The sequence below is a fragment of the Ursus americanus genome, chromosome 14, assembly GCF_024610735.1.
Source record: "Ursus americanus isolate L20-20 chromosome 14, mUrsAme1.1.p, whole genome shotgun sequence".
NCBI classification, from domain to species: Eukaryota; Metazoa; Chordata; class Mammalia; order Carnivora; family Ursidae; genus Ursus; species Ursus americanus.
This window is the reverse complement of record NC_142140.1, coordinates 66,408,988-66,436,137: the sequence shown is the minus strand read 5'-3', so window position 1 is coordinate 66,436,137 and position 27,150 is coordinate 66,408,988.

Sequence of the window (27,150 nt, the reverse complement as noted above, 5' to 3'; positions counted from 1 at the left end):
TCCTTTTGACCTGACACCAATCATCTCTTAACCTCATTCATTCATTCATTCACTCATTCCTTCCTTCCTTCATTGGAAGGACCCAGCGTGTGCCAAGTACTGTGTGAGACGTGAGGGATACAAAGTAAGACGGTGACCCTGACCTCAAGGGCTCTCCAGCTAGTTGAGTGACAGGTAGAAAAACAGGTAATGATAATAGGAATGACACAGGAAGACAGGTGGTTCTTGGTCTCCATCAAAGCTCTTCCTCTTCCCTGACGCTCTGATGCTGAAGATCCCTTGGATTCTGTACTGGGTCCTCTTCTCTCCACTATCTACACTCTTCCCCGAGACTTCTTCCGCCTACACTCCTCTACCTATAGCTCAGTCCCAGAGCTTTGAACAATTATATGTTCATGATTACTTTTCTGTCTCTGGCCCAGACCTCCCCCTGGAGCTCCACATTCTTATGGCCCTCTGCCTATCTGACCAGCTCCACCTGAATGACTGAAGAGGCATCTCTACACAGTCACTCTTGACCTCTGCCTTCCCACAGTGCCCTCCCCCCATGTCACCTGCCCACTTTCACCATCTGCCCAGCTGGTCTAGAAAAAGCCTAGGAAGCCACCTTGACTCTTCTTTTTCTTCCCCACTCTACACCCAAGTCCTATGGATTCCATCTCCAAAGGTATCTGGATCTGTCCTCTGTCTCTGTGTTCACTGCAAAAATCTACCTTCAAAACCTATCACATCTTGCCTGCATTCCCACAACAGTCTACCCATTCTCCCACTTCCGATCTGTTTTCCACGCTGCAGTCTGTATGATCTTGTTAAAACTCAACTGGTATAATCTTGCTCCTCCACTTAAAACCCTTCAAAGGGATGGGCCTTCTGTTTCTGGCCCAGATGGAATAACAGGGACTAAATTTATGCTTCCATATAAAATAACTAATGAATGATACAAAATATGTGCCACAATTATTTTCAAAACATTAGGCATGAGGTGATGAAGGAGAGTGACAGCTGAGAGACAAGAAACAAGGCAAAGCTGTATGACTGCCCCAGCTTAATGGTGGAAGAGAATTTCTAGGCCATGGCACAGGGACAGGAAAGCAGAAAGCTTTGTGGTCTTGTTGAGTTGAGGAGACAGTACTAAGTGTCCCAGAGGCCAAGGAAGCCAGAGCTCAGGGGGGAGTACCGGAGAGAAGAGAGTTCCAGAAATTAGCAGAGCATCCTCCCTGTGTTTTGAGCTGAGTGCTGCTCAGTGCATACCTGGGAGAAAATTAACTAAGGCGGCGGTGGGGGGAAACACTTGAAAGGATTAGAGAGAACAATTCCTCAGAGGTCACACAAGACAAAATAATTTTTCATCCACCAGAGTAAAAACCAAAACAAACAAACAGCCTGAGGATGAGTCTCACACCTTGTCTATAGCTTCCTCCTTGAAAACAAACAAAACCCCCTACAAAACAAACAAAAACAAAACCTACTCAAAGTTACACTCAAAATAATAAAGAATAAAGATAAGAACAAAAATCAATATAAAACAGAAAATACAATAGAGAATACAAATGAGACCAAAAGCTGGTTATTTGCAAAGATCAATTAATCCGATGAACCTCTAGTCTGACTCCTGGGGTGTGGGGAAGGGTAGGTAGAGAAGTGCACAGCAGCAATGTCAGGAATGAGAGGTGTGACATCACTACAGATTCTACAGATGCTAAAAGCATTATTTCTTTTCTTTTCTTTTTAAAGATTTTATTTATTTATTCAACAGAGAGAGAGACAGCCAGCGAGAGAGGAAACACAAGCAGGGGGAGCGGGAGAGGAAGAAGCAGGCTCATAGCAGAGGAGCCTGATGTGGGGCTCGATCCCAGAACGCTGGGATCACGCCCTAAGCCGAAGGCAGACGCTTAACGACTGAGCCACCCAGGCGCCCTTTACTAAAAGCATTATTTCTTATGAACAACTTTATGTCAATAAATCTGAAACTCAGAACAGATGGACAAATTCCTTAAAAGATGTAAAACCAACATTTGCTCAAGAAGAAATAGGTAACCTGACCAAATAAACTCTGTATTTTTAAAAACTAAATTCATAGTTTAAAACCTTCTAATGAAGGAAACTTCAGGTACAGGCAACTTCATTAATGAATTCTACCAAACATCTGGAAGAAAACCCATTTGAACAAACTCTTAAAGAACCCTGAAGAGAGGGAATGCTTCTCAAATCATTCTATTAGGCCAGCATTACTCTGATACTTAATCCAGAGAAAGATGTTACAAGAAAACTATGTAGGTACAAATTTTCTAAACGAAATCTTAGCAAATTTAATCCAGCAACATATAAAAAGGCTAGTAAGTCATGATCAAGTAGGGATTATTCCAGGAATGTACTTTTGGCTTAACTTTCAAAGCAATCAATTAACAGACTAAAAAAACCAAAAAACAAATGATCATTTTAAAAGACTGAAACATTTGACAAAATACAGCACCCATTCCTGATAAAAACTTTCAGTACAATAAGAGTAGAGGGAACTTTAACCTCATAAAAGATATCTATGAAAAACCGACAAGCCCCCCCCCACACACGTACATACTACGTAGAGATATAAGAAATTAATCCTATTTACATAAAATGCTAGAAAATGCAAACTAATCTATAGTAACAGAAAGGAAATCAGCGGTTGCAACGAGGGAAGGTTCTAAGTGGGGGATTATAAAGGACCATACAAAACTTTGGGGGATAGTATGCTCATTATCTCGAGCATGATGGTAATTTCCTGGGTCCACGCATATGTCACAACTTATCAGATTGTACACTTCACACATGTTCAGCTTACTGCATATTAATTATACCTCCTTAGAGCCATTTGAAGAATCTTTCAAAGGTTTTCCATTGCTTTTAGAATAAAATCCAAAGTGGTTCTCATGGATCATTTATGGCACATTTATCAGAGTGCCTGGAACACAGGAGCAGCTCAACTAATGAGTTCCCTTTTCCCTCCCCAATTCCAGTCACAGAGAAGGGAACTGCATGGGGAAAAGCATGTCCCCCAAGAAAGGGCATGGAATTTCTGGAGAATCATGACAAAATGGAAAATTTTAGGAGCGTGATAGGGGGGAGAAATGGAAGTCAAACCTGGAAATGCACTTTGGCACCAGGTTGTAGAGGAACTGAGTGCTTTGCCTCTGGATTTCCATCTGTGAACAACAGGAAGCTGTAAACAAAATAGGGTGAGCTGGGGGAGAATTAGGCTGGGGAGATTTACAAGGGACAAGAATAACTCTAGTGACTACACGGATAGGGAAGTAAAAGTTGATGAAGGCTGGGGAAGATCGGAAACAGTGAGAAGACTTAGATTTTTTTTTTAATTATTTAGATTCCAGAGATGATGAAGAAGAGAGGTATAAACTCTTCCCAGCACCCAAGACCCTCATCTCCAGCTATGCGTCCTGCCTTAGTCACCACCACCTACCTCTTAAGGGACTCCCAAATAACCCTCAGCATCAAAGCTGAGACTGTGAATTAGAACAGAGCGCTTTACCATTGGTTGAAGACAAAATCAAAATAGCAGATCAGGAAAACATTTGAATGGTCATGAACTTTTGGTATCATTTTTCATACCCAGAGGTTACAGATGAGAACCATGGAGAACTTCAATTCTCTGATTAAGGACAAAGAGAAAGGGGTGAAATGTTTAAAATCCCCAAGGCTACCAAGACACAAAACAAGCGAATTGGCAGCAGAGATCCAAGTAGTCGAGCCTAGTAAAGAACAAGTGGATAAACTGGTTAATAAGGGACTTAGCACTGGAACATAAAAACTGTGGGGTTGAAGGTTATGACTCAGGCTTTCCTAGCAACTCTGTTAAACAGGGACATTCCATAACAGCGGATTCAAATTCAACAAGAAACTAACTGATAAACCTGGAGATGGCTCGCTCTTCCAGAGCAGAGAAAGCGAATGCAAGAGAAGCCCTCGTGATAAATAAATAAAACCATGACTTTGCTGGAACGTACTCCCAAGGGAACTACAAGGGAGTTCCTTGGGAGTGCTAAATTAAAGTTTTACAAGACTTGCCCATCAGAGACTATCTCTTTCCTTCAAGGTAGCATTGGTATTTCTGACCAGCTACCACCAAGAGACCTGTGAACTTAGCTACGCAAGAGAATCATCACAGGTGAAGCTTGATAAAAACACTGATGGCCTGGAGACTCAGATTTACTAGGTCTGGACTAGATCCTGACGTGTGAATTCTAAATAAGTCCCTCAGGTTATATTGATGTGCTGCCAGGCTCGAGGATCGCTCACCTAGATCAAGGCCTTGTCCAAACAGAGAGACTTCGCACAGGCATGGTGACTAAATGTTATAAAGGAGCATCTGACTTCTCTTTGCGATACATTTGTCCGAAGAAACAGAATACCTACCGACCCTGCATATGTAATTTTAAATCTATATAATAGTGACACACGTTAAAGGAAGATCATTAAAAACACAGGTATGTTTAGGTATCAGTTAAGAACCCTTCTTCCATTTCTTTCACTCTTAAAAGCAGGTTATGTGATATGGGAAAGTTCTGAATTGAGGGAAGAGAGGGTGCAGAGGCAAGTTCAAGGGAGAGCATTTCCAAGCTCTGCGCCAAACAGAAGGAAAGAGATTTTCTGGGGAAAGAGCCCCCTGCCGCTGGACTGAGTCCCACCGCTCACCACCAGGACAGGGTAAGGCGGGGCCTCCCTCTAGACCTAGGCCCAGTGAAGGGCTGAAGCAAGGCCCTTCGGAGCACTGAGATGTGTTTCCCAGAGTTGGGAAGAACAACATGGGCAAGGTAAAGCAGCCTGGCTGTTTAGGAAGTGCCTGCGCGCCTCTCCAATGAGGGAGTCAGAGGTGAGTCCTAAATGGGAATGTCGTCCTTGAGCCATTTCAAATCCTGTCCAAGGGGACCGCTTGAAAGTGCAATGGAATCCAACAGAGAAAATCCTGTGGAGAGTGGACAATCCGAAATCTAAGGGCTAAGTATGGAGTACCAGCCTCAAGAGGGGCCCAGGATTTGAAGTCTGGGAGCCAAGCAGCAGCAGAGTCTCTGGAGGGATCAGAAAAGCACCCTCTGGAGGAAGAGCCAGCTTTCACCCCTGTCAGGTACAATGAGAGCAAAGCCATCTTGGGGCAGTCTCAGTCAAATCAGACTCGTGAGTATTCATTTTCTTTTCCCCTCTTCCTCTGTTCCAGCCTTGCAAGGTACATAAGCTGACATTAGTAAGACAATGGTTGAGGTGAATCAGAAATAAAGAAAAAGCTGACTACACTTCCCTCCTTGGCAGTTGTTAGCTAGTCCTAGTAGGGAGAGCAAAAAGATTCATCGTCAAGTCTGGAGCCCTGGTTACTGTGTGGGCATTTGCATAACTGAGCTCAGACTGGCATGGGAGCGAAAGCACCCAACCTTGCGTCCTGCCAGTTTCTCCCAAAGGCAAGGGCAATTGACGTCATCCCACAGATCAGCATGTCCAAGGTACACGTACAAGTTCATTCTAACCCTCGTCCCCCAACCCTTCTTCACTACTCCCTTTAAGAAAAACAAAGGCAAGGGAGGCCAGGGTGGTACAGTCGGTGAGGCAATCCGACTCTTGATTTTGGCTCGGGTCACGATCTCAGGGTCGTGTGATCGAGCCCCAGGTTGGGCTCCACGCTGGGCTTAGAGCCTGCTGAAGATTCTCTCTCCCTCTCCGTCTGCCACACCCCCTTTTAAAAAAAGAAAAAGGGAAAACAAAGACAAAACTACTTTTGGTCTACCGTCTACCTCATTGCACAGTTAGAAATCCCTCAGCTTGTAGGTATGTATGATCCTGATTCCAGAGCTTCTATAAGCAGATCAGAGTAGAACAAAGCAAAAAGACAAAGGAGTCAGAAGACCAGAGAGCTTTCCAAAGGCAAAGGAGGGTCACTTTCCAAACAGAGAATGTCTGTTTCAAGAGTGCCTGGGAGTTGTTTTCATCAGTTGGGGCGAGACACAGGCACGGAAATGACTCTCATGAAGGAAGCAGTTTTTACAGCCACAGATCCCTAGAAACAGACGGCATGGCAAGCAGGGCCACACTCAGTCGGGAGACCAAGGGAACGAGGGAAAACATGAGTAAGAGCGTATATTGTGGTTTCTGTGGGAAAGAACGTGCGAAGCAGGGCGATCTGGCGGAGGGTGGCTAGTCTGAATCACTTCAGCCAGCTCTGGGACATGAGGATGGCTCTACTCATCTGGTACCTAGTCGTCCTGGGTGATTAGCACAAGGGAACAGTGGCCTTGAACAAGAGCCCCCCACATAAGGGGTGGCTGGGGGTCAGCATTTGAAAGGCGCACTTGAGGGCAAGTTGTTTACTCTCTCTAGGAACAGGCTGGTCCTGAAAGGGGGAGTCTCTCCAGGGTCAGCAAAGCCCCAAGTCGTCAAAGCATCAAGAAGAGAAAAGGACACAGTTCATCTGGGGCGCCTGGGTGGCGCAGTCGTTAAGCCTCTGCCTTCGGCTCAGGGCGTGATCCTGGTGCTCTGGGATCAAGCCCCACATCAGGCTCCTCCACTAGGAGCCTGCTTCTTCCTCTCCCACTCCCCCTGCTTGTGTTTCCTCTCTCGCTGGCTGTCTCTCTCTCTGTCAAATAAATAAATAAAATCTTTAAAAAAAAAAAAAAAGAGAGAACGCAGTTCATCTAACTTAAAACAACATGGGGTCAAATGCTGCAAAGAGGTCAAGGATGTTGAATCCTACAAAACAGGTCTTGGATTTGCCAGCCGAGTGGCCAGTTTTAGGAAGCAATGTGGGCACAGTGGTCAGGGCCAAGGGGATGAAGAAGAAAGTTGTTGGTTAAGAAACAGAGTACTCTGCGTGTATATGTAACACTAAAAGAAAGTAAGAAACGCAGTAAGATAGTCGGATAAGAGAAAAATTATTTCATTTTGTTAGACTTGTTTTCGTTTTAGCAGACAAGAGATATAAATTTGCTTGTAGACAGCAGGGAAGAAACCGGGATAGGAAGAGAGAGCTGTTAAGAGGTTGGCCTGGACTCCTGGGGGACGTCAACCAGCTTTGATTTCTAACAGCGGGCAAGTGGACGTCAGGGCTCACAGCGCGAAGATGCACGTCTCCAAACTCCGACTGCAGTCACTTGTGTGAGCGGAGACGGATCTGCTGGCCCGCCCACAGGGCAGTGACATTCCACAGAGCACGACTCCCCAGTCCTTGTCAGGGTCTGGTTTCCTACCATCTTGGGCACAGAAGCCTCAATAGGTGAGACAGAAGAGTTTGATTTGGGGAAGGATGCATCAGTGTCTTTATCCATTTTTTTTTTCTGTGCCAAGAATATGTTTATAGAGGTCAAGCTCGTAGTAACCACGTCCAGCAAAAAAAATCAATCAAAATGTTTACACCAATAAAACCATACTGGTTTAATGAAGGGAGCCCCCTTCCAGAACACCAATTCCAAAAGATTGACTTCTCAGATGAGAGAGTCTTAGATGTGTCCTCGAAGCCAACTTTTTGATTGACAAATACACCCTCCCTCCCCACCAGAGTATTTATACATTAGACCCCCACGCAAAAATATAAAATCACTTTTCAATGGACACATTAAATCATCAATTGTAGGCAAGAAACACATCTTGTTTGTTCAATCAACCATCCTATAAAGACTCACTGTGTTCATTTCATCACGAAACCACACCAAGCCTGAGGGGAAAAACAGTAAGGAATTTCCTTTTGAATATGCTCCTATAACTTACACCAAGCATTTGCCAGTGTCACGTCCATGAGCGTGGTCATTAACGCCATGGTCTCCATTTTACAAAGGGGAAACCTGTCGTTTGAGGAGTTTACATGATTTGCAAGAAGGCACAGGGCTGGAGCACAGTAGCTGGGATCCGGGTGTGAACTGAGGGAACTGGATCAGGGGGTCATGCCAGAGACTCCCTTCCTCAGCTGTTTTACTACGAGAAGAGTCATTGTGGGGAGACATGGTGAATGGGGCTTGTGAGCTTAATTTGTGATGCTGAGTGTTCTGCACAACAGGCTTCAGCAGGATTCTGGAGCTAGTGGACACGAAGAGGAAGACGGAGCCAGAAAGACCCCAGGCAGCCAGAGCAGGGTGTATATTTGGTCTCTCTGCCACTAATACCTAGTGCCAGCATGGCCTACTTTCCAACTAGCCCCCAGTCGGTTTGGTCTGTGTGTGACGAGGATGCAGAGAGAGAGGGACTGTCACACTCTGAGCTTACTGTTCCAGCTGCCGAGGAAAAGAGAGTAACGGACACGCGCACACACACACGCATACTCACGTGCACACACAGATGTGCACACGCACGAACATGAATATATGCACACACGTACACAAATATCTACACACACAAACACGCATACACACATGCACACCCGCACAGGCACACACACACGCACGTGCACACACAAACACGTGTATGCACATGCTCTCACCTGCAAATTAGACCCTTTAACACATGGCCCACAGGTCGAAATGGCCCCGAATACCCGCAACCTGACGAGCTAGGTTAAACTGTCGTCTTCTGGGAAGAGTCAGAAAGAGTATGGAAGCAGCATTCCCCTCCTTCACTCATTAAAAGTAGGACAATAAGCCAGGTCCTCTGATTCAGAGCCTGGGCCTGTTCAACACAGAAGACAAAAAAAAGTGTCATGCTGGGCCTCCACTGTCAAGAAATTAGCAAACGAGAGAGGAACCGATCCCAGAAAAGGGAGCCCGACAAAGGGGGTCCAAGTCAGTAACACCAACCTGAGGTTTAGAGGAAGGGGAGTGCGCTTTGGCCTTGGCGAGTCAAGAAGGCCCTCTGGAAGGGGTGGGGAGGGTTTGCATGGGTGGCTGCCTCAAACCAACAGACACACTCTTCATTCCCCGAGTCAGGACGCCACCTTCACAGGAAAGGAAGCGGCCACCACGGCTGGTTTCCCACTCTGCATGGGGGCTCGCTGGAGCTCTGGGAGACAGCACTCCCTTCTCAGGGAGCCGGAGTATTAACAGCAAGACAATTTTAAGTTGGAAGGCACTTTCCTCCTGGAGAAAACTAACCATGACAGAGTTTGGCACAAAGCTGGGTTGGAGCTCTAGACATCCAGGGCCCTAATCATCTGCAGACGTTTTAGGAACCGGTCCTGTGCACTGGATGGTTCTCAGGAAATAAACAGGGAGAGACGCTTTCTCCTCCCCAGGGCCCCTTTGCCCTGTTCAAATTTGCCCTGACTAATCGTCTTAGTAGGTGTTGGGTCAGAGTCAGCTAGGGGTCTGACTAAGGTCACTTACTTGCTTTGTTTACACTGCTAATTTTATCATTGCTTGGAAGGCTAATGGTATTATTTATACTTTAACTATGATAAATGTCTAGTTAAAGCAGGGTTGGGGCAAGTTAAAGACCGATACAACAAATCCAGAACTTTTTTACACAGGAAATATTAATATTTTTGAGCTCCCCAATCCTTCCAGAATCTTGTACTTGACAAGGATAAGCAGTCCTTGTAGCCCACTGCTTCTCCCGTTCCAGTCGCGGGACAGACAACCAGCATCACAACGCCTGGGGAGGGCAGGAGGATAGGACCCAGGAGCCTGCCCGTTAATACCCGGGTGTGGCCGATGGTGCCTTCCGAAGTGTGAGAACTTCTAGGCACTGGCTCCTGGGGCAATGCTGGGAGCTGCTGGAAAAATGGGGGTTCGGGGCCAGGGCTGGAAACCTGGTTGTCAGCTACATTTGAGAGCCATCTGTTCCTGGTTAAGGCTTCGAGGGAGGCTTGAGCTTTAATAATCTGTGCAATAGAACAGTGCTTGTCAAGATTTAACGTGCAAATGAGTCACCTGGGATCCTGCGAAAACACAGATTCTGGTTCAAAATGTCTAGGGTGGAGCCTGAGAGCCTGCCTTTTCACAAGCTCCTAGGTGATGCCGTGCTACTGCTCCATGGCCACACTTTGAGCAGCGAGTCAGAGAAGGCACCGGAAGGTCAGGATATGATTCAACGTGATTCAGGGTTGGCTTGGTGAGTCTCCCCAGCTGGACACTCAAGGTGTGGCTTTCCACAGCTCCCCTATTCACACCAACACGGGCTTCTCCATGCTTCTTAAAGAAAGATTTTATTTACTTGTGTGTGTGTGTGAGAGAGAGAGAGAGAGAGAGAGTGAGAGACAGCATGAGAGGGGGGAGGGGCAGAGGGAGAAGCAGACTCCCAAACTCCCCCCGCTGAGCAGGGAGCCCAGCGTGGGGCTTGATTCTGGGACTCTGGCATCAGGACCTGAGCGGAAGGCAGACGCTCAAACAACTGAGCCACCCAGGTGCCCCTTCTCGAGGCTTTCTGAGTGAGCCGCATGACTTCCCTTCTGCCAGAGAGTGCTCACATTATTCTCCCTCTGTAGACTAGTTTCCTCCTGGCCAACGTGAAACCTAGAACTTCCTCTCAGCCTTCCCGGTCTATCTCAAATTTGTCTTGCCATGGAATGAACCAGCTCCCACCCTGGATGAGGTTTTTTGCTCCCCTTCATTTAAAATCTTTATAATTAGAAGTTTATACCTTTTGACCATCTGATCTTTCTATGCATTGATTTTTTTCTTTTCTATTCCACATATAACTGAGATCATAGAGTATTTGTCTTTCTCAATCTTATTTCCCTATTATATCAGTATATTGCCCTCGAGGTCCATCCATATTGTCATAAATGGCAAGAGTTCCTCATTTTTAATGGCTGAGTAATATTCCATTGTATATAGACCATGACTTCTTTACCCCTTCATCCATCAAGGGACACTTAGGTTGTCTGCATATCCTAGCTCTTGCATCACTTGTGTTTTTGATAATCATTCCCACAGGCATGAGATGATCGCTCACTGTGGTTTTGATTTGCATTTGCCTAATGACTAGTGATATTAAGTTGCGTGAGACTGAATAACGGCCTCCCCCACCCTGTCTAGGATAACAGATAAGGAAGCTGTGAAGGGGCAGAGCCAGTCCAATCCCCAGCCTATTTGTTGGATAATTATGACTTAAGAACAATTTCAAAGTACAGCAAGATGAGCTGCTGGCCAAGTGAACTGTGCAGACCATGGATGCTAAAGGTATGGGGGGGGCGGTGAGAACAGCCAGCAGGGGCTAGTGAGAGAGCCGAGGAGGGGCAGACACAGGTGCTGAGGTTTGGCAGCAGGTCTGGGTGCCTGCAGTCTCAGCCCGATGGGAAATGGTGTCCTGCAAATACCCCAGACCCCAACCCCACCTAACGCTCCACCTGCCGCGAATCTACACGGAAGTAGACCCTGCTGGGGAATGCGGCTCCTGAATGAACCCTGGTCAGTGCCCAGGGTAAGTGCATTTTACGTAACCTTAAGCCTGTATTTTATCTGATCCTGTTTTGGGAGAGAGAAGAGACACTCTCGGGGGCTGCCTGCAGCACTCGCTGATGACGGAGGTGGAAATGAAGCACAGCCCCGAGGTGGGGGCCCTGGGGTGCTGGTGGGGAGCTGTGCTGCGATTTGAAGGCCTCAGCCTGCAGCGTTTCTCCCTCTTCTCTTGTGACCACATGGTTCAGCACACCCCCGGCCCCTCTGTCAAGGCTGCCCTCCTTCACGTTCGGCCCTCAACTCCTCTCCCAGCCTCTCTGCCCAGGATCTGCCGTGGGAGTCCGGCCGCCTTAAATTCACAGGGAGGAAGCCATAGTCCCTCAGAGAGTTCTGCTCTGGGGTATGTCTGCAGCAGGTGAGAGTGTGGGATGGGGCGGAGGTTTAGGGTATTTTCCTAGCCTCCAGTAAAGCAGCACTCCAGCCCCCATACCCCTAGGATGTAGGTGTCCAAGCCACCCACTAAACCCCAGCACCTCCACCTGTCCCTTCCCCATCTGGCTCCCAGCAGTCCTCCACCCCCCAAACACCTTTATCATCACATAGCCCTTGGCTGATAACTGCTTTCCTTGGATGCTGTTTTCAAGTCAGGTGCCAACAAAAATTGTAAACTTCTCAATAACAGAAACTACGTTAGACTTTTCTGTACGGTTAGCTCCCAGGCCCATTTCCGGAACACAGATGGTGCTCGGTCAATGTCTTTTGATGGTAATAAAGCAAGCACTGTTAGAGGTCCTGGAAAGCGACACGCCATTCACCAACGTGGGGGTCACAGGAACTCAGAAAAGACAATAGGATGTGTTCCCTCTCTCACTGGCTTGTGTTCCCTCTCTCGCTGGCTGTCTCTGTCAAATAAATAAATAAAAAATCTTAAAAAAAAAAAGAAAAGAAAAGAAAAGAAAAGAAAAGACAATAGGAAAAAAAACTGTTTCCAAAAGATTAGAGAGAGATGAACCAAGATGGGAATATGAGGAGACCTACAAGTGATGGATGTGCATGTGAAATTCATCTTCGCCTGTTCTGAAGAATCTGCCCATCCTTTGTGCCCGCAATCCCACGGACTGGCGTGGTGCTGTTCCTGCCTAAGGATGGTCGTAGTTAAAATCCCACGATCTGTACCACCTCGCTTGGGAACCCCGTTACTACACCAGATTCTGGGGTAGGAGTGTGTGTCCAGTTCCTGCCAGAAGAAAAAGCAGCAGCTATGGGGGACTCTGGGGAAGGAAGCAGTTATAGTCCATTAATCGCTTATGTCATGGGTCTTTCTTGAAAACACAGATCCCTGGGAATTGACATTCGCCCTGGGCTTGTCCAGAGATGTGTTATGTCTAACTGCAAGTCCTTCCCTCGCTGCCCCAAATGCCAGACCAGTGGTGGAGATGGTTGTTTGCTCTGGCCTCTTGGGAGGTCCCTCATGCCTCCTTGGTGACCTAATCATGAGAACCCTTGTGTATTTCATTTATATGAGTCACCATTTGGGCAAAAGAAGAGATCTCTTCAGAATATAGAAGCAAACCCACTAATAATACAAATTAAACACAGAAAATGTATTTGTTCATTAGTGTTCAGTAGAAAACTAAATAAATGTAAGCTAGAGAACTGTGGGACGGTAGATACTTCGCTTTGTTGGAAGTCATGGAAAATAGTCTGGCCGGGACTTTCATAAAAGTCACTCAAAATGCAAAAGTAAATTCCACAGCGAAATTATAAATTCAGCGTCGGACTGCCTACATACGTCATATTTTCCACAATCAAATCGTGTCAACCCTACTGTACTCCTCAATCTGTGTCTCTTTAGTCAAGTATTCTTTGTGACGCTCAGCAGACTGGTGCGCCCTGTGTCATTCTCGTTATGGGGTTTTTTTTGGATTTTTGGTTACTCATGTAAATGGGACCTTTTCCCTGACATTTTCCAAATGTGCCTGTTACATTATCATGGTGTTGAGAGTTTATAATTGACCACATTCCTGTAGTTTCTTATCAAGTCTAGAATTTTTTTTAAGTGTATCTATGTGTGATTCCTTACATTTTGGTAATCAGGTATATTTATTATTACTTTATGAGTTAAAACACTGAGGTTCAGAGAGATGGAGTGTTTCTCCAACATACAGTTAGAAAGTGATAGAATGTAGAGCAGTTTTTACGTGATGGGGGTTATCTGTCCCTTGAAAGTTGGAAAGAATTTGCCTACAAAAGTCTAGAATTGATACATTTATTCCTGATAATACCTTGACTTTTTTCCACTTCTCTCTTAATGAAATATTTGAGATTTTCTACTTTAGTAAACTTCTCTAATTTATATTTTTCTAAACTCAGCAAACTTATTAGCTTTGGACTTTCTAAACGTTTTCACAGTATTTTATCTATTTGATATCTATGATTGTACATATTTTCTAATGCTGAAAGTTATGTTTATGAGTGATCTCTATTTTTAATGAGACAAGCTGAACTTTTACTATTTATTATTTATAAATCCAAATTCATTAATTTCTGTTTTTGTTATTTATATACATTTCATTTTTACTGTTTCCTTTTTCCCTGCTCCATTTTTTAAATTTTCTTTTCCTATTTTTCTTTTTCCAATTTCTTGAGTCAGGGATTTTTTTTTTCATTTCACTTTGTCTAGGAATGAAGGTATTTATGATTACGAATTTTTTTGAACAATGCTCTATTAGGCACTTCCCGTAAGTTTTAATTTGTACTGTTCATATTATCATTGCTTTCTAAACATAGTTTAATAGAAGGACTAATGTTTCCTTTCTTCCACGAACTACTGAGGACACTGCATTAACATCTCCAGATGCCTGGGATTATTTTATTATTACATTTTGGTTGTTTATTTCTAGTTTTATAGATTCATAATAAGAATGCATGATTCACACAATTTCTGCTTAAGAGACAGCATGTTATCATATTGTAGCATAGTGTAGCATATTAAAACCACTTTATTAGTCATATTTAAATTCCTTCCATATCCTTTCTCCCCTTGTTGCTTCTGTTTGATTTAACGATGACTAAAAGAAATATGCTAATACCTCAAAAATAGCTCTTTGTGGCAACTGTTCCCGCAACTTAAAACAATTTTTGATTCATTTATTTTAATGATGTTTGGGAGGCCCAGGTATCCATGATTTTATACTTTCCTGGTGGGCTAAATGCTTCAGTAAAAATAAATATTTGATATATTTTTTGCCTTGAATTCTACTTTTGTATTAACATCACAATGTTTTTACTTGGCTTGTATTTGCACAATTTCTTTTATCACTGCCTTTAGGTTTAGAGTTAATGTTATTTTAAACAAAATATTCTATTCCAATAATTTCAAAGTCAAATAGTGCTAAAACATTTGCTTATTTATTTATTTATTTATTTATTTAACTTAACCTTTGTCTTACTCCTTCAAGTCCCAGGAAGCAACTCCTTCAAAGGATTTCCAACCTTAACTGTCGTTGTTCTTTAATCTCAAATTTCTAAGTACTAGAAATTCTTCTATCAATTTCAGACATTAACTATTGGTTCCCTATTATCTAACTCACTTATACCCTTTTCCCTTTTCCTTCATTCTCCCAATATATTTCAATTTTTTGTTAAATCCCTATCTAGTGTTTTTATTATTATAATTATATACTGTTGACCACTAAACAGATCTTGTACAACTGTTTTCCCTAAAGTTAATCATTGCTTCCATTTTTTATTTATTTCTGCCAAGCACTCAGAGTATCTGCCAGTCTAGCAACACTGTAAAACAAAATTCACAGCCTGAGTTTTCTGAACCACCGAGTGATGTGAATTTGAATGGTAAATCCATAGAGTGCTAGCTTGTGGTTCTTACTTCTGCTGAGAGCGAGGTGATTTCCCTTGCAGTCCCTGAGTGTGCAGCTGGTCTTAGGTTCACTTCTGTCACCCTCCCTATAAGGATGTGACCCTACAGTGAAACGTTTCGTATTAGCTAGCTTTTCTACCCTAGGTAAGTCCTAGGTTTTAATTCTGTCCTGCCCTACACCTCCCTTCCTACCCCACAGATACAGATTTACCCTGCCATCCTCCTTGCTGTTAAAGTCGCATATCCTTTGTTCTGCTTCCTACCTTCATATAGTGCCGTTTTACACACACACGCACACACACACACACACATATATAAATTATACATGTCAATAGCTTTACCCAAATTCCACTATATTTGTAGCTTCATTTCCCTTCCTGATCTTATTTTTTTAAGGCTTTTCAAGAATGCAAAAATGTCTTTAGGTTACAAACTTAAAATACGAATTCCCAGTTTCCTTATCATAAAAAAAGGTAATATTTTAAAAAATTATAAAAAGTCATAAATATTCATTCCACTTAAATAACATAAAAATAACAAAAAATTAAATGCATGCTTCAGAATATTGCATACTGTTTAAAAGCACACAAAACTACATATATAGACGTGTATGTATTTATATACACTTATATAGACATATACACATATTATATACATGTAGTATGTGTGGTGTAAGTCTAGATTTGTCAAATGGATATGCACCAAATTCCTGGTAATATTTGCCTCTGGGGAAGAAGGAAGAATGAAAATAGCTATTTTAGTAATTCAGGCATGACAAGGATCACTAATTAGTATCAGCAGGAATAAAGAAGATGTGAATATAAGGACTATTTGAAAGAACTCACTTACAGGACATGGTGGTACTTCACACAAGAAATGAAGAAAGCAGCATTTCTAGCTTAGAGATGAGAAAGACAATAATGATACCTTTCGTTGATACTAAAAATTTGTGAATGGGACCTGATTCTAGGAAAATAATGAAGAATTTAGATATATTTACATCTGAATTATACCACTCGGTTAACAAATCTTAAAAAAAAAACGATATTAGTTTCATATGTAAAACATAGTGATTTGACATTTATATACATTATGAAATGATCACCATAAATCTAATCGCCATCTGTCACCATAGAAAATTATCACAATAATATTGACTATATTCCCTACGCTGTGTTTTAAATCCCTGTGACTTACTTCTTTTATAATTGGAAGTTTTTACCTCTTAATCCCCTACCCCTATTTCATCCAGCCCCTCCACACCACTCCGCTCTGGCAGCCACAAGTTTGTTCTCTGTATTTATGAATCTGTTTCTGTTTTGGTTTGTTCGTTTGTTTTTTTTTTAGATTCCACATATAAGTGAAATCATATGGCGTTTGTTATTCTCTGTCTGACTTACTTCACTTAGCATAATACCCCCTAGGTCCATATATGTTGTCACAAATGGCAAGATTTCATTCTTTTTCAATGGCTGACTAATATCCCATTGTTTATATATATACACCACATCTCTTTTACCCATTTAATCTTTCCATAGGCATTGGGTTGCTTCCGTATCTTGGCTATTGCAGACAATGCTACAATAAACACAAAGGTCCGTGTATCTTTTTAAATTAGTGTTTTTGGTTTTTTCAAATAAATACTCAGAAATGAAACTGCTGGGTTATATGGCAGTTCTATGTTTGTAACCTAAAGACTTTCGGAGGAACCTCAAGTTTTTATGAAGGGCTAAAAGAGCTTCCCAAACAAAAATTAAAGTTCATTACCCCTAAGCTGGCCATGTAAGAAATGTTAAAGGGACCACTTTTAGTAGAAATGGCCATAAGCAGAACTAAGAAAATTGTGAAAATTATGACAGACGTAACATTGGCAGTAAATTCTTGGACACTGAAGTTAGCAACATTTTGGGGGAGGGATTTGTCTCTTTAGACAAGGGCAAAAAAAAAAAAAAAGGCAAAAATAAACAAACTAGATCTAACTTAAAAACTTTTGCACAGTGAAGGAAAACATTAACAAAATGGTTCCAAAACTTCAGTTTCAAATGATAACACTGTGAGACAGAGTAACTTGGTTGTAGTTTGTTTTCCATTCAGCACTCATGTATCACTGATACATGTATCAGTGCATGTATCAAGCCACTCCCTTCCAGCCTGCAGTTTCTACTGAAAAATCAGCTAGTAGTCTTACAGGAGTCTGCTTGTATGTAACTGGTTCCTCTTCTCTTGCTGCTTTTAAGACTTTCTCTTTAATTTCTTACATTTTAATTATAATGTGTCTTGGTATGGCTCTCTTTGGGTTCATTTTGCTTGGGGCTCTGTGATTCCCGGATCTGGATGCCTGTTTCCTTCCCTGGATAGGAAAGTTTTCAGCTATTATTCCTTAAATAGGTATTCCACCCCTTTCTCTCTTCTTCTTCTGGGACCCCTAGAATGCAAATGTTAGTAGGCTGATGTTGTCCCAGAGGCCAAACTATCCCCCCTTTTTTTACATTCTTCTTTCTTTTTGCTATTCAGCTTGGGTGATTTCTATTACCCTACCTTTCAGATTACCGACCCATTCTTCTGCATCCTCTAATTTACTGTTAATTCTCACCAGTGTTATTTCTCACTTCAGTGATTGTATTCTTCAATTCTGATTCATACATTTTTATATTTTCCATCTCTTTGTTGCATTTCTCACTGTGTGCATCCATTCTTCTCCTGAGTTCAGCAAGTCTCTTTGTGACCATTACTTTTGAACTCCTTATCAGGTAGATTGCTTATCTCTATTTCATTTAGTTCTTTTTCTGGGGTTTTATCTTATTCTTGCATTTGGAACATATCCTCCTGTCTCCCTGTTTTGCCTGACTCTCTGTGTTTCCTTTTATATATTACATAGACCGGCTACATCTCCCAGTCTTAAAGGATTGGCCCTATGCAGAAAGTATCCCATGGTATCTAGAAGTATAACTGCCCCCCCACACACACACACGATCACTAGAACCAGGGGTCTCAGGGTTGTTCCATGTGTGGGCTGTGTGTGCCCTCCTGCTGTGGCTTGGTTGCAACTGCCGCAGGTACACTGATGGGTGGGATGGCCCCCCAGCCCAGCTAGCCATGTTGCCTAGACATGACTGCTACAGATGAAATGGTAGGTGGGGCCGGCCCCCAGTGTGACTGGCTGTGAGGCCTGGCTGCTGCTGCTGCAGGCACACTGGTGGGCAGGGCTGACCCCACCTGGGGCACCAGCCACCTTGTAGGGGAGTGCCAGTCCAGGTCAAGGCTGCCCACCAGGTGTGGTGGGACAGGAGCTTTTTCGGTGAGGTGCCTGCTGGGGCAGGTGAATTGGGCAGAGCACATCCACAGGGGAACACCAGGCAGGGTGAGCAGTGCTAGTAAATGGAGAGTGTCAGAAATGGCACTCACCAGTGTCAGGCCAGGTAGGTAGCTACAGAGTAAAAAAAAAAAAAAAATGTACCCACCAGTATCTCCATTCCTGGAGAAAGTTCCTATAGATCCCTGCCCCTATGGCACATGACCTAAAATTAGTCAGTAAATGACCTTCACATACAGCCCAGACACTTTTCAAACTGCTGCTTCTATGCTGAGTCTCAGATCAAGTGAGTCTGTGCCGCAGGCCCTTTAAAAAGAAGTCTCAGTTTCTTAGAGTCCTCCAACTCTCCCAGAGTTAATCCCTGCTGGTTTTCAAAGCCACACATTATGGGCGCTTGTCTTCCTGGTGGAGGTCCCCAGGGCGGGGGTGCCCAGCGTGGGGCATGAACCCTGCGCTCCTCAAGGAGGGCCTCTGTGTTTGCAACATCCTTCTTGTGTATGGGTTACCGTGCGAGGGGTAGGAGTCCTGACTAGACAATATCTCTGCCTTTCCTACTCCTCTTGGTGTGGCTTTTACTTTATTTATTTAGTTGGGGAAGAGCTGTTCTGCTAGTCTTCAGGTCATTTTCAGAGAGAGTTCTTCCATATGGAGGTGTAGTTTGGTTGTGTCCGTGGGAGGTGAGCTCAGGGTCTGCCTACTCTGCCATCTTGTTCCCAGGCCACTGAATCTTTACTGAGCACCCATGTGTACTCAGGGCCTAGCACACTGCCAGGCACACAGCAATTTTCCAGAAATTATCAATGGCATGGTAAGGGTATAAGGCACTATGCGGGTGGCTGAACATACAGACATGAACTAGGCAGGCTTGGGCTATACTCTTGGAGCTTTGGAGCCTAGAGGATAAAAATAGATAAGGATGCATTACAGATGTGCTGGATCTCAAGATTCCTGCAGAGTCCAGTAACAGGGGCAGGTGGCCTAGTTCGGAGAGGTTCAAGGAAGGCTTCCGTATGGAAGAAGTCTTTAAACAAAAGCTGAAGGATGCACAGTCTGCCCCACCTGGTCAGAGGCTCTATGGAAAAGACTGAAGGCTTGAGCTAAGTGAAGCACGTGGGACAAACGGGCACCAGATAAAGGGAAAACCTGTATGAACACCCTGAGGCAAAAGACAGCAGGCAGGTTCCTGGACCTGAGAAGTGACAGGTAGGGATGCCATGGGGAAGAGACAGAAGACAAGGACAGAACGAGCTCCTCTGGAACCTTGACTCAGCTTTTCCTCATGCACACCAGACTTGGGCTGGGTAGAGGGTCCCTGCCAAGGAGAGCGGCACTTGAATGTCTGTCTGGATGATGATTTAGAGAATAAAACTCAGCCCTCCTGAGGTCAGAGTCCCTGTGAATAACAAAATGTTTTGTCCCACTGTGCGAACGAACGCTACGCTGGACGTGTTCTAAAGCTGTCAGTGCCTTGTCAAAACGATGGGAGAGGAAAAGAGCAAAGGAGGAGAAACAGCTGGAGTCAGTTACACTTAAGATACATATAGTTTGGAAATAAATTATCTGTCAAAGCGTGTTTTGTTTCTTGCTTATTCCAACATGTTTGAAAATGTTTGAATTGTTTGGTTGAGGCCAGAAGTCTCTAAGGATCAGGCTTTCACTTTACTGCATGGGTCTGTTAATACTTAACGGCCCTTTTCTGCTTGGCCTCCTGTGATCTGCATCAAATAAAGTTAGTGACTAACCTAAGCTATGACTGGATGAAGCCCTAGATTACCAAAATAAACTGTAGCAAAACTGTCACGTATCCAACAGCAAATACTGGTGGTTTACCTTCAGAGATAATGCAGAATCCTACAATTTCACATCACCTTCCTGCTACTGTGGAGGTCCAGGACACCGTTAACTCTCGCTCAGATTACTACAGTGTCTTCCTAAATTGTCTCCCTGCTTCTGCCCTTGGGTCCTCTACGGTCTAAGTTCAGTACAGCAACCAGAGATTTATTTGAAAGGTGAATCTGATCCTATCGCTTCTCTGCTTATAACCCTCCTTTCGGTTCTTCAGAGAAATAGAAATAATAGGGTGTGTACATAGAGAGAGACTTATTTCAGGGATTGGCGATAATGACTGTAAAGGCTGACAAGAACAAAATCGGCAGGGTGGGCCAGCAGGTTAGAGACTTGGGGAGAGCCAGTGTTGCAAGTCCAAAATCTGTGTGCTGGCCAGTTTTTCGTTCTATTCAAGGCTTCAACTGACTGGATGAGGCCTATCCACATTATGAAGGGCAATCCGCCTTACCCAATGCCCAACAATTTAAGTGTAAACACCCTCAAAATGTAAACAGCCTCTAAAATCACCCTCATGAAAACGTCCAGAATAATGGCTGACAACCTATCTGGGCACTGTGGCCCAACCAAGCTGACAGACACAACTAACCAACATTTCTCCTAACAATGGCCTACAGGCTCCTCATGGCTAATAGCCCCACTTCCTATCATGTTTATATTTATTTGTTTATTGTTCTTATGTCTGTCTCTCTTCTACTAGAATATAAGTTCCAGGAGGATAGAGACTATGTTTGTTCTACTCATTGCTGGATCCCAGTGGCTTAGAACAATGCTTGGTATATAACAGAGGCTCAGGAAATTTTTTTGTTGTTGTTGTTTTTCTAAAGATTTTATTTATTTATTTGACAGAGACAGAGGCAGCGAGAGAGGGAACACAAGCAGGGGGAGTGGGAGAGGGAGAAGCAGGCTTCCCACTGAGCAGGGAGCCCGATGCGGGGCTCGATCCCAGAACGCTGGGATCATGACCTGAGCCAAAGGCAGACTGCTAACGACTGAGCCACCCAGGCACCTCTCAGGAAATAATTGTTGAATGAATAAATGAGTGATGAATGATGTGCAGATTTTTTCCCCTAGCAATTCAATTTTCATATATCCTAGAACATCTATTACGCATTTGAGCCCATTTTTTGCTATCCCCAGCTGAGAGTTTCTCACATAGGGGCAGGTCCAGGCATGTAGGTGCTTTGGACAAGTCAATTATCTGGTTCCAGTCAAGCAATAAGATACCATGCCTTCCCAGGGAGCAGAATGGTGGTTACCAATGCGGAGATGTTGGCCAAAAGATACAAAGCTATATTGATGCAAGAAGAATATGTTCTGGAGATCTCATGTACAGCATGATAACTGCAGTTAAAAATACCCAATAGCATACTGCATACTCGAAATCTGCTAAGAAGGCAGATCTTAAGCGTTCTCTCCAGAAAAAAACAGAAGCAAATGCTAACTCTGTGGGGCGATGGTCACGTCAATTAGCTTCACTGCGGGGATCGCTTCACAGTGTACACCAAAACAGCATGCTGTACACTTGAAATGAGTACCGCTCCTGCTTGTCAACTGCACCTCAGTAAAGCTGAGGGGAAAAGGAAAAAGAAAAAAAAAAGATGCCATGCTTTCAAACTGGAATCCCGAGTTATTTCATCAACCCGTCAGCAGAGGCAGGAGGCTGGATCACAGAGAAGGGGCTTCTTCATCTCTGCTCTGGAACGCTGTCTTCACGAGCCCCAAAGGCATACGCTTCCATTATGTAAAACGATCACTGTGGAGACCTAAATGAACTAGCACCCCATTTTCATTTTACTCTGCCGGTTTCCACCCCTGCCCGATGCGCATGGCTGCCGGGCTGACTCCGAACCCAGCTTGCTAGGGTAGCTGCCAGTCTCCCAAAGGCAGGCCCCTCCAGTCTGCAACTCCATCTCCCCGGAGAAGCCGCGCACTGGGCATTCGTTACATTTATAAGTTATACTATGTAATTGCTTCAGAAGCTCCCAGAAAAGGAAAGCTGATGAAGGAATGAGTCTAAGACCACTAACGAGGGCCAGAACTAGAGCTTTAACAGAAGGCTCTTGTCTCTGTCAGTTTCTCTCCCTGCCTCTTCACAACACAGAGGAAACTTCTAGGCTCAGGGAATTCCAGAGCTCTGCCCCCACCCCCGACACACCTCCCTTTTCAGTTTATCCTGGGAGCGTGTTCTTATTAAAAGACTTGCACAGACAGAGTCCTTGACTCAGGGAACCAAACCTAAGTCATCTAGCACCAAATATAAAACAGTTGCTCAACTATTTTTTTTTGTATGAATGAACAAATGCCCAAATCATCTGTTTTCCTTAAAATGCAATCTCAGTGTCACCTGGTATTCAATTACTGTATTAGACTAACTGGCGTTAGTGATAATATACATGTAATTGAGGAAGAAGACACTTTTTCACAGGCTGCGCATGATTCGACGCACCTTTCTTAGAACTTAGATTCTTGGATCTTAAGCTCTTTCTATCTTTGTTCTTTGGTGCACTGGTCAGGTACTGCAAGGTCTATTAATTGTCTATTTATTTGCATGAGAGAATTATCCATTCTGAACTTGTAAGACATAATACCTTCTGGAAAGCCGGATTCATATGAAGCTGTGGAATAATGTGCATTGAAGACAACTGCCTTCAAACTCTTGCTCCATACCCCCTGCTTCTCTGATCTCCTTTGGTTCTAAGACTTACGGGAACCATACTCTACCTCTTCCCCACTCTCGGTTTTAATGGCTTTAGCAGTGGCACTTCTGCTCATCAAGTCAGATAACCCGTGGAGGATCCAGAGTCAATCCCTGTGTGACTACTGTACATGATGTGAGGACATTAATAATATATGAAGAACGACAGCTGAAACTCCAGAGACTCAATGTGATAAAACAGTAAGGGGGGGAGTGAGTTCTGGGTTGGAGACTTGAAGGAAATGATGTGGATAAACATAAAAATAAGAGGGAGATAATATTTAAAACTAACCACCAGATAAGCAAGGCTTTAGGATACACTAAGAATGACAGGGAAGTTGGGCTAGAATAGAAGATGAAATAGTGGGGCGCCTGGGTGGCTCAGTCGGTAGGGTGTCTGCCTTTGGCTCAGGTCATGTTCGCAGGGTCCTGGGATGGAGCCCCACCTCCAGCTCCTTCCTCAGTGGGGAGCCTGCTTCTCCCTCTTCCTCTGCCCCTCACCCCAACTCATTCTCTCTCTCCCTCTCGAAAATAAATAAATAAAATCTTAAAAAAAAAAATTGGTGATGAAATAGCTAGAATTACCCCTTAGGTTCATTTCTGCTCTGCCGTGTCACGGCTCCTCACCCTATGTTCTTGTCAACTGCTCAGTTCCACTTTCAAGTCTTATCTCCCCACCCCAGTAAAGGTAATATAGATTAAGGATGATCTTGGACACACATTTAGAAAACCACATCCTAAACATATAACCTTCCAAAACCGAATCAGGAAGAAACACAAAATTTGAACAGATTGATTATCATCAAAAAAAAAAAAAAATGCAATCGGGGGGGAAAAAAAAAAAACCTGCCAACAAACCAAAGCCCAGGACCAGATGGCTTCACAGATGAGTTCTACAAAACATTTAAAGAAGAGTTAGTACCAATTCTTCTCAAATTATTCCCAAAAACAGAAAAGGAAGACTTACGAATTCATTCAATAAGCCCAGAAATTCCCTAAACGAAAACCAGATAAAGACACTACAAAAAGGGAAAACAACAGGCCAATATCTCTGATGAACACAGAGGCAAAAATCCTCATCAAAATATTAGCAAATCAAATCCAACAACACATTTAAAAAGTCATTCACCATGATCAACTGGCATTTATTCCAAATCAACCAATGTGATACATCAAATTAACAAGAGAAAGAATAAAAACCATATGATAATCTCAATAAATGAAGAAAAAGCATTTGACAAAGTACAATAGCCATTCATAATATATACTCTCAGCAAAATAGGTTTAAAGGGAAGATACCTCAACATAATAAAGACAATATATTAGGGGCGCCTGGGTGGCACAGCGCTTAAGCGTCTGCCTTCGGCTGAGGGCGTGATCCCGGCGTTATGGGATCAAGCCCCACATCAGGCCCCTGCGCTATGAGCCTGCTTCTTCCTCTCCCACTCCCCCTGCCTGTGTTCCCTCTCTCGCTGGCTATCTCTATCTCTGTCGAATAAATAAATAAAATCTTTAAAAAAATAACACAAAATAAAGACAATATATTAAAAACCAACAGCTAACTTGATACTCAATGGTGAAAAACAGAGCTTTTTCTCTAAGATCAGGAACAAGGTAAGGATGTTTGCTCTCAACGCTTTCATTCAACATAATATCGGAAGTCCTAGCCACAGCAATCAGAAAAAAATAAGATATAAAATGCATCCAAATTGGTAAAGAAGAAATAAAATGTTTACCACTTGCACATGACATGATACTACATATACAAAAACCTAAAGACTCCACCAAAAAACTACCAGAACAGATAAATTCAGAAAAATCGTGGGATACAAAATTGATATACAGAAATCTGTGGCATTTCTATATACTAATTATGAAGTAGCAGAAAGAGAAATTAAGAAAACAATCCTTTTTACAATTGCTCCAAAAATAATAAAACTAAGGATGACACAAATGGAAAGATATCCCATGCTCAAAGATTGGAAGAACAAATGTGAAATGTCCATCTACTCAAAGCAATCTACAGATTTAACTCAATCCCAATCAAAGTACCAACAACATGACATGTCTCCTAACGCAAATTTGCTTGGGACCAGAAAGATCAGGCACGACTAAAAATGACAGAGAAGCAGGGCTGCATACATTAGCTTTTCCTACGGCAGAACTGTCTTGAGAGGAAAAAGTGACAAGGAGAAAGAAGTGCGATCCACGGCAGGGAAGGTAGTGCCTCTGGAGTGGAGAGCATCAAAGGGCTATACCTTGGTGTCCCAATCTCTACTGCCGTGTAACAAAGTAATCTTAAACTCGGTGGCGAAAAACTACAGTCTATTTATGTGTATGGTTCTGCAATTAGAACAGCGCTCAGTGTGGACAGCTTGTAATGCTCCCCCAAAATATATGTTACAGTCCTAACCCCTAGTATTGATGAATTTGACTTAATTTGGAAATTGGGCCTTTGCAGATGTAATAAAGTTAAGATAAGTTCATTAGAATGGGCTCTAATCCCATGACTGGTTTTCTTAGATGAAGAAAAAACTTTGGGTACAGACAAAGAGGGAAGACAGCCATGCAAAGATGGAGGCAGAGCCTGGAGCGAGGCTGCCACAGTGGAGGAATACCTGGGGCTACCAGAAGTTGCAAGAGGCAAAAAAGGATCTTCCTCCAGAGCCTTCAGCGGGAGTGTGGTCCTGCCAACTCCTTGATTTCAGACTTCCAACCAGCAGAACTCTAAGAGAATGAACTTCTGTTGTTTTTAGTCACCTAGTTTGTGGTTCTTTGATTCAGCCAGGAGATTAACATACAGTTCATCTGTGTTCCATGTGGCATCAGCTAAGGAGGCTTGAGTGGTACAAGAGGATTCACTTCCAAGATGGCCCCATTCCCATGGCTGAATGATCGGTGCCAGCCACCAGCCATGAAATAGCTGGATCTGATGGCTAGGGACCTCAGTTCTCCTCCACTTAAACTCACAGCATGGCTGGCTTGGGCCTCTTTCTCACAGCGCGAATGGCTCCCCCCACACAAAAACAGAAGCTCCCTGGCCTTCTGAAGACAGGTGAAGAACTGGATCAGTATCACTTCTGCCGTATGCTTTGGATAAAACAGGCCACAGGGCGGCCCAGACTCAATGGCAAGGGATACAGTAGACTGTGACTATCAGGAGCACAGTTCATTGAGGACCACCAAAGTAATATTCTACCATGCTTGGAACTCAAGATCTTAGAGAGATAAGTGGCAGAAACCAAAAATACTAAGACATAACTGAAGCAGGGAGGAAGAAGAGGCCAACTGAGCAGATTGACAATAATAATTATTCCTCCTATCTGCAGCGCATTTTAACAGCTTATAAAGTAATCACCTTAGTAAATCCAAGTCCTTTCAAGTTCTTCCATTATGCTTACACATAAATACCCAATGACCATTTTTCAACTGACTTGACCCATCTTTGAAGGCATTTACCTGGGATGTCCTCCTCATTCCTTTGTGGTATCCTACTTTATATCTTACTCCCTCTGTCCCAGCTGGACTCGAGCTTCCTCTAGCACGCCATGCATATGTCTCCCTGTGCCTTCACGTACACACTTCTTCATGGCTGGAATCTACCTTAATAACCCTGTCCTTCCTTCTCAGCTTCCAAGAAACACTCTCCGTCACAGTCACAGTCCACTTCTGAATTCCTTCTAAAACTGAGATCATGTATAACAAATGCGAAGCCCTAATAAGACGGCAGCAGCTCTACAACCTCAACATCTAGACTTGCACACTGCAGACCTCCCGAATGCGTCTGATCAGGGAGGAGGAGCAGGATGTGAAGTGTTTCTCTTCGGCTAGGGGTTAAGCTGTGGCCAACAGGTCTTGTTTGCATTGATTCAGTACCTTCCAAGTTGCAAATTATAATAAAAGCTCAAACATGGGGCACACAGTAGGTCTACTATACACCTACTCACTGGCAAGGGTATACAGGCAGCCAGAAGACCTCACTGGTAGTCAACGATGGCTACCAATGACTGACAACCCGCTTCACTTTATGCCCTTTCAGGGGGTAAGCTCACTGCTCAAAGGCACAGAGCAAGCAGTTGGTGTTTCTAAGACTGCAACCTTGGTTTGCCTG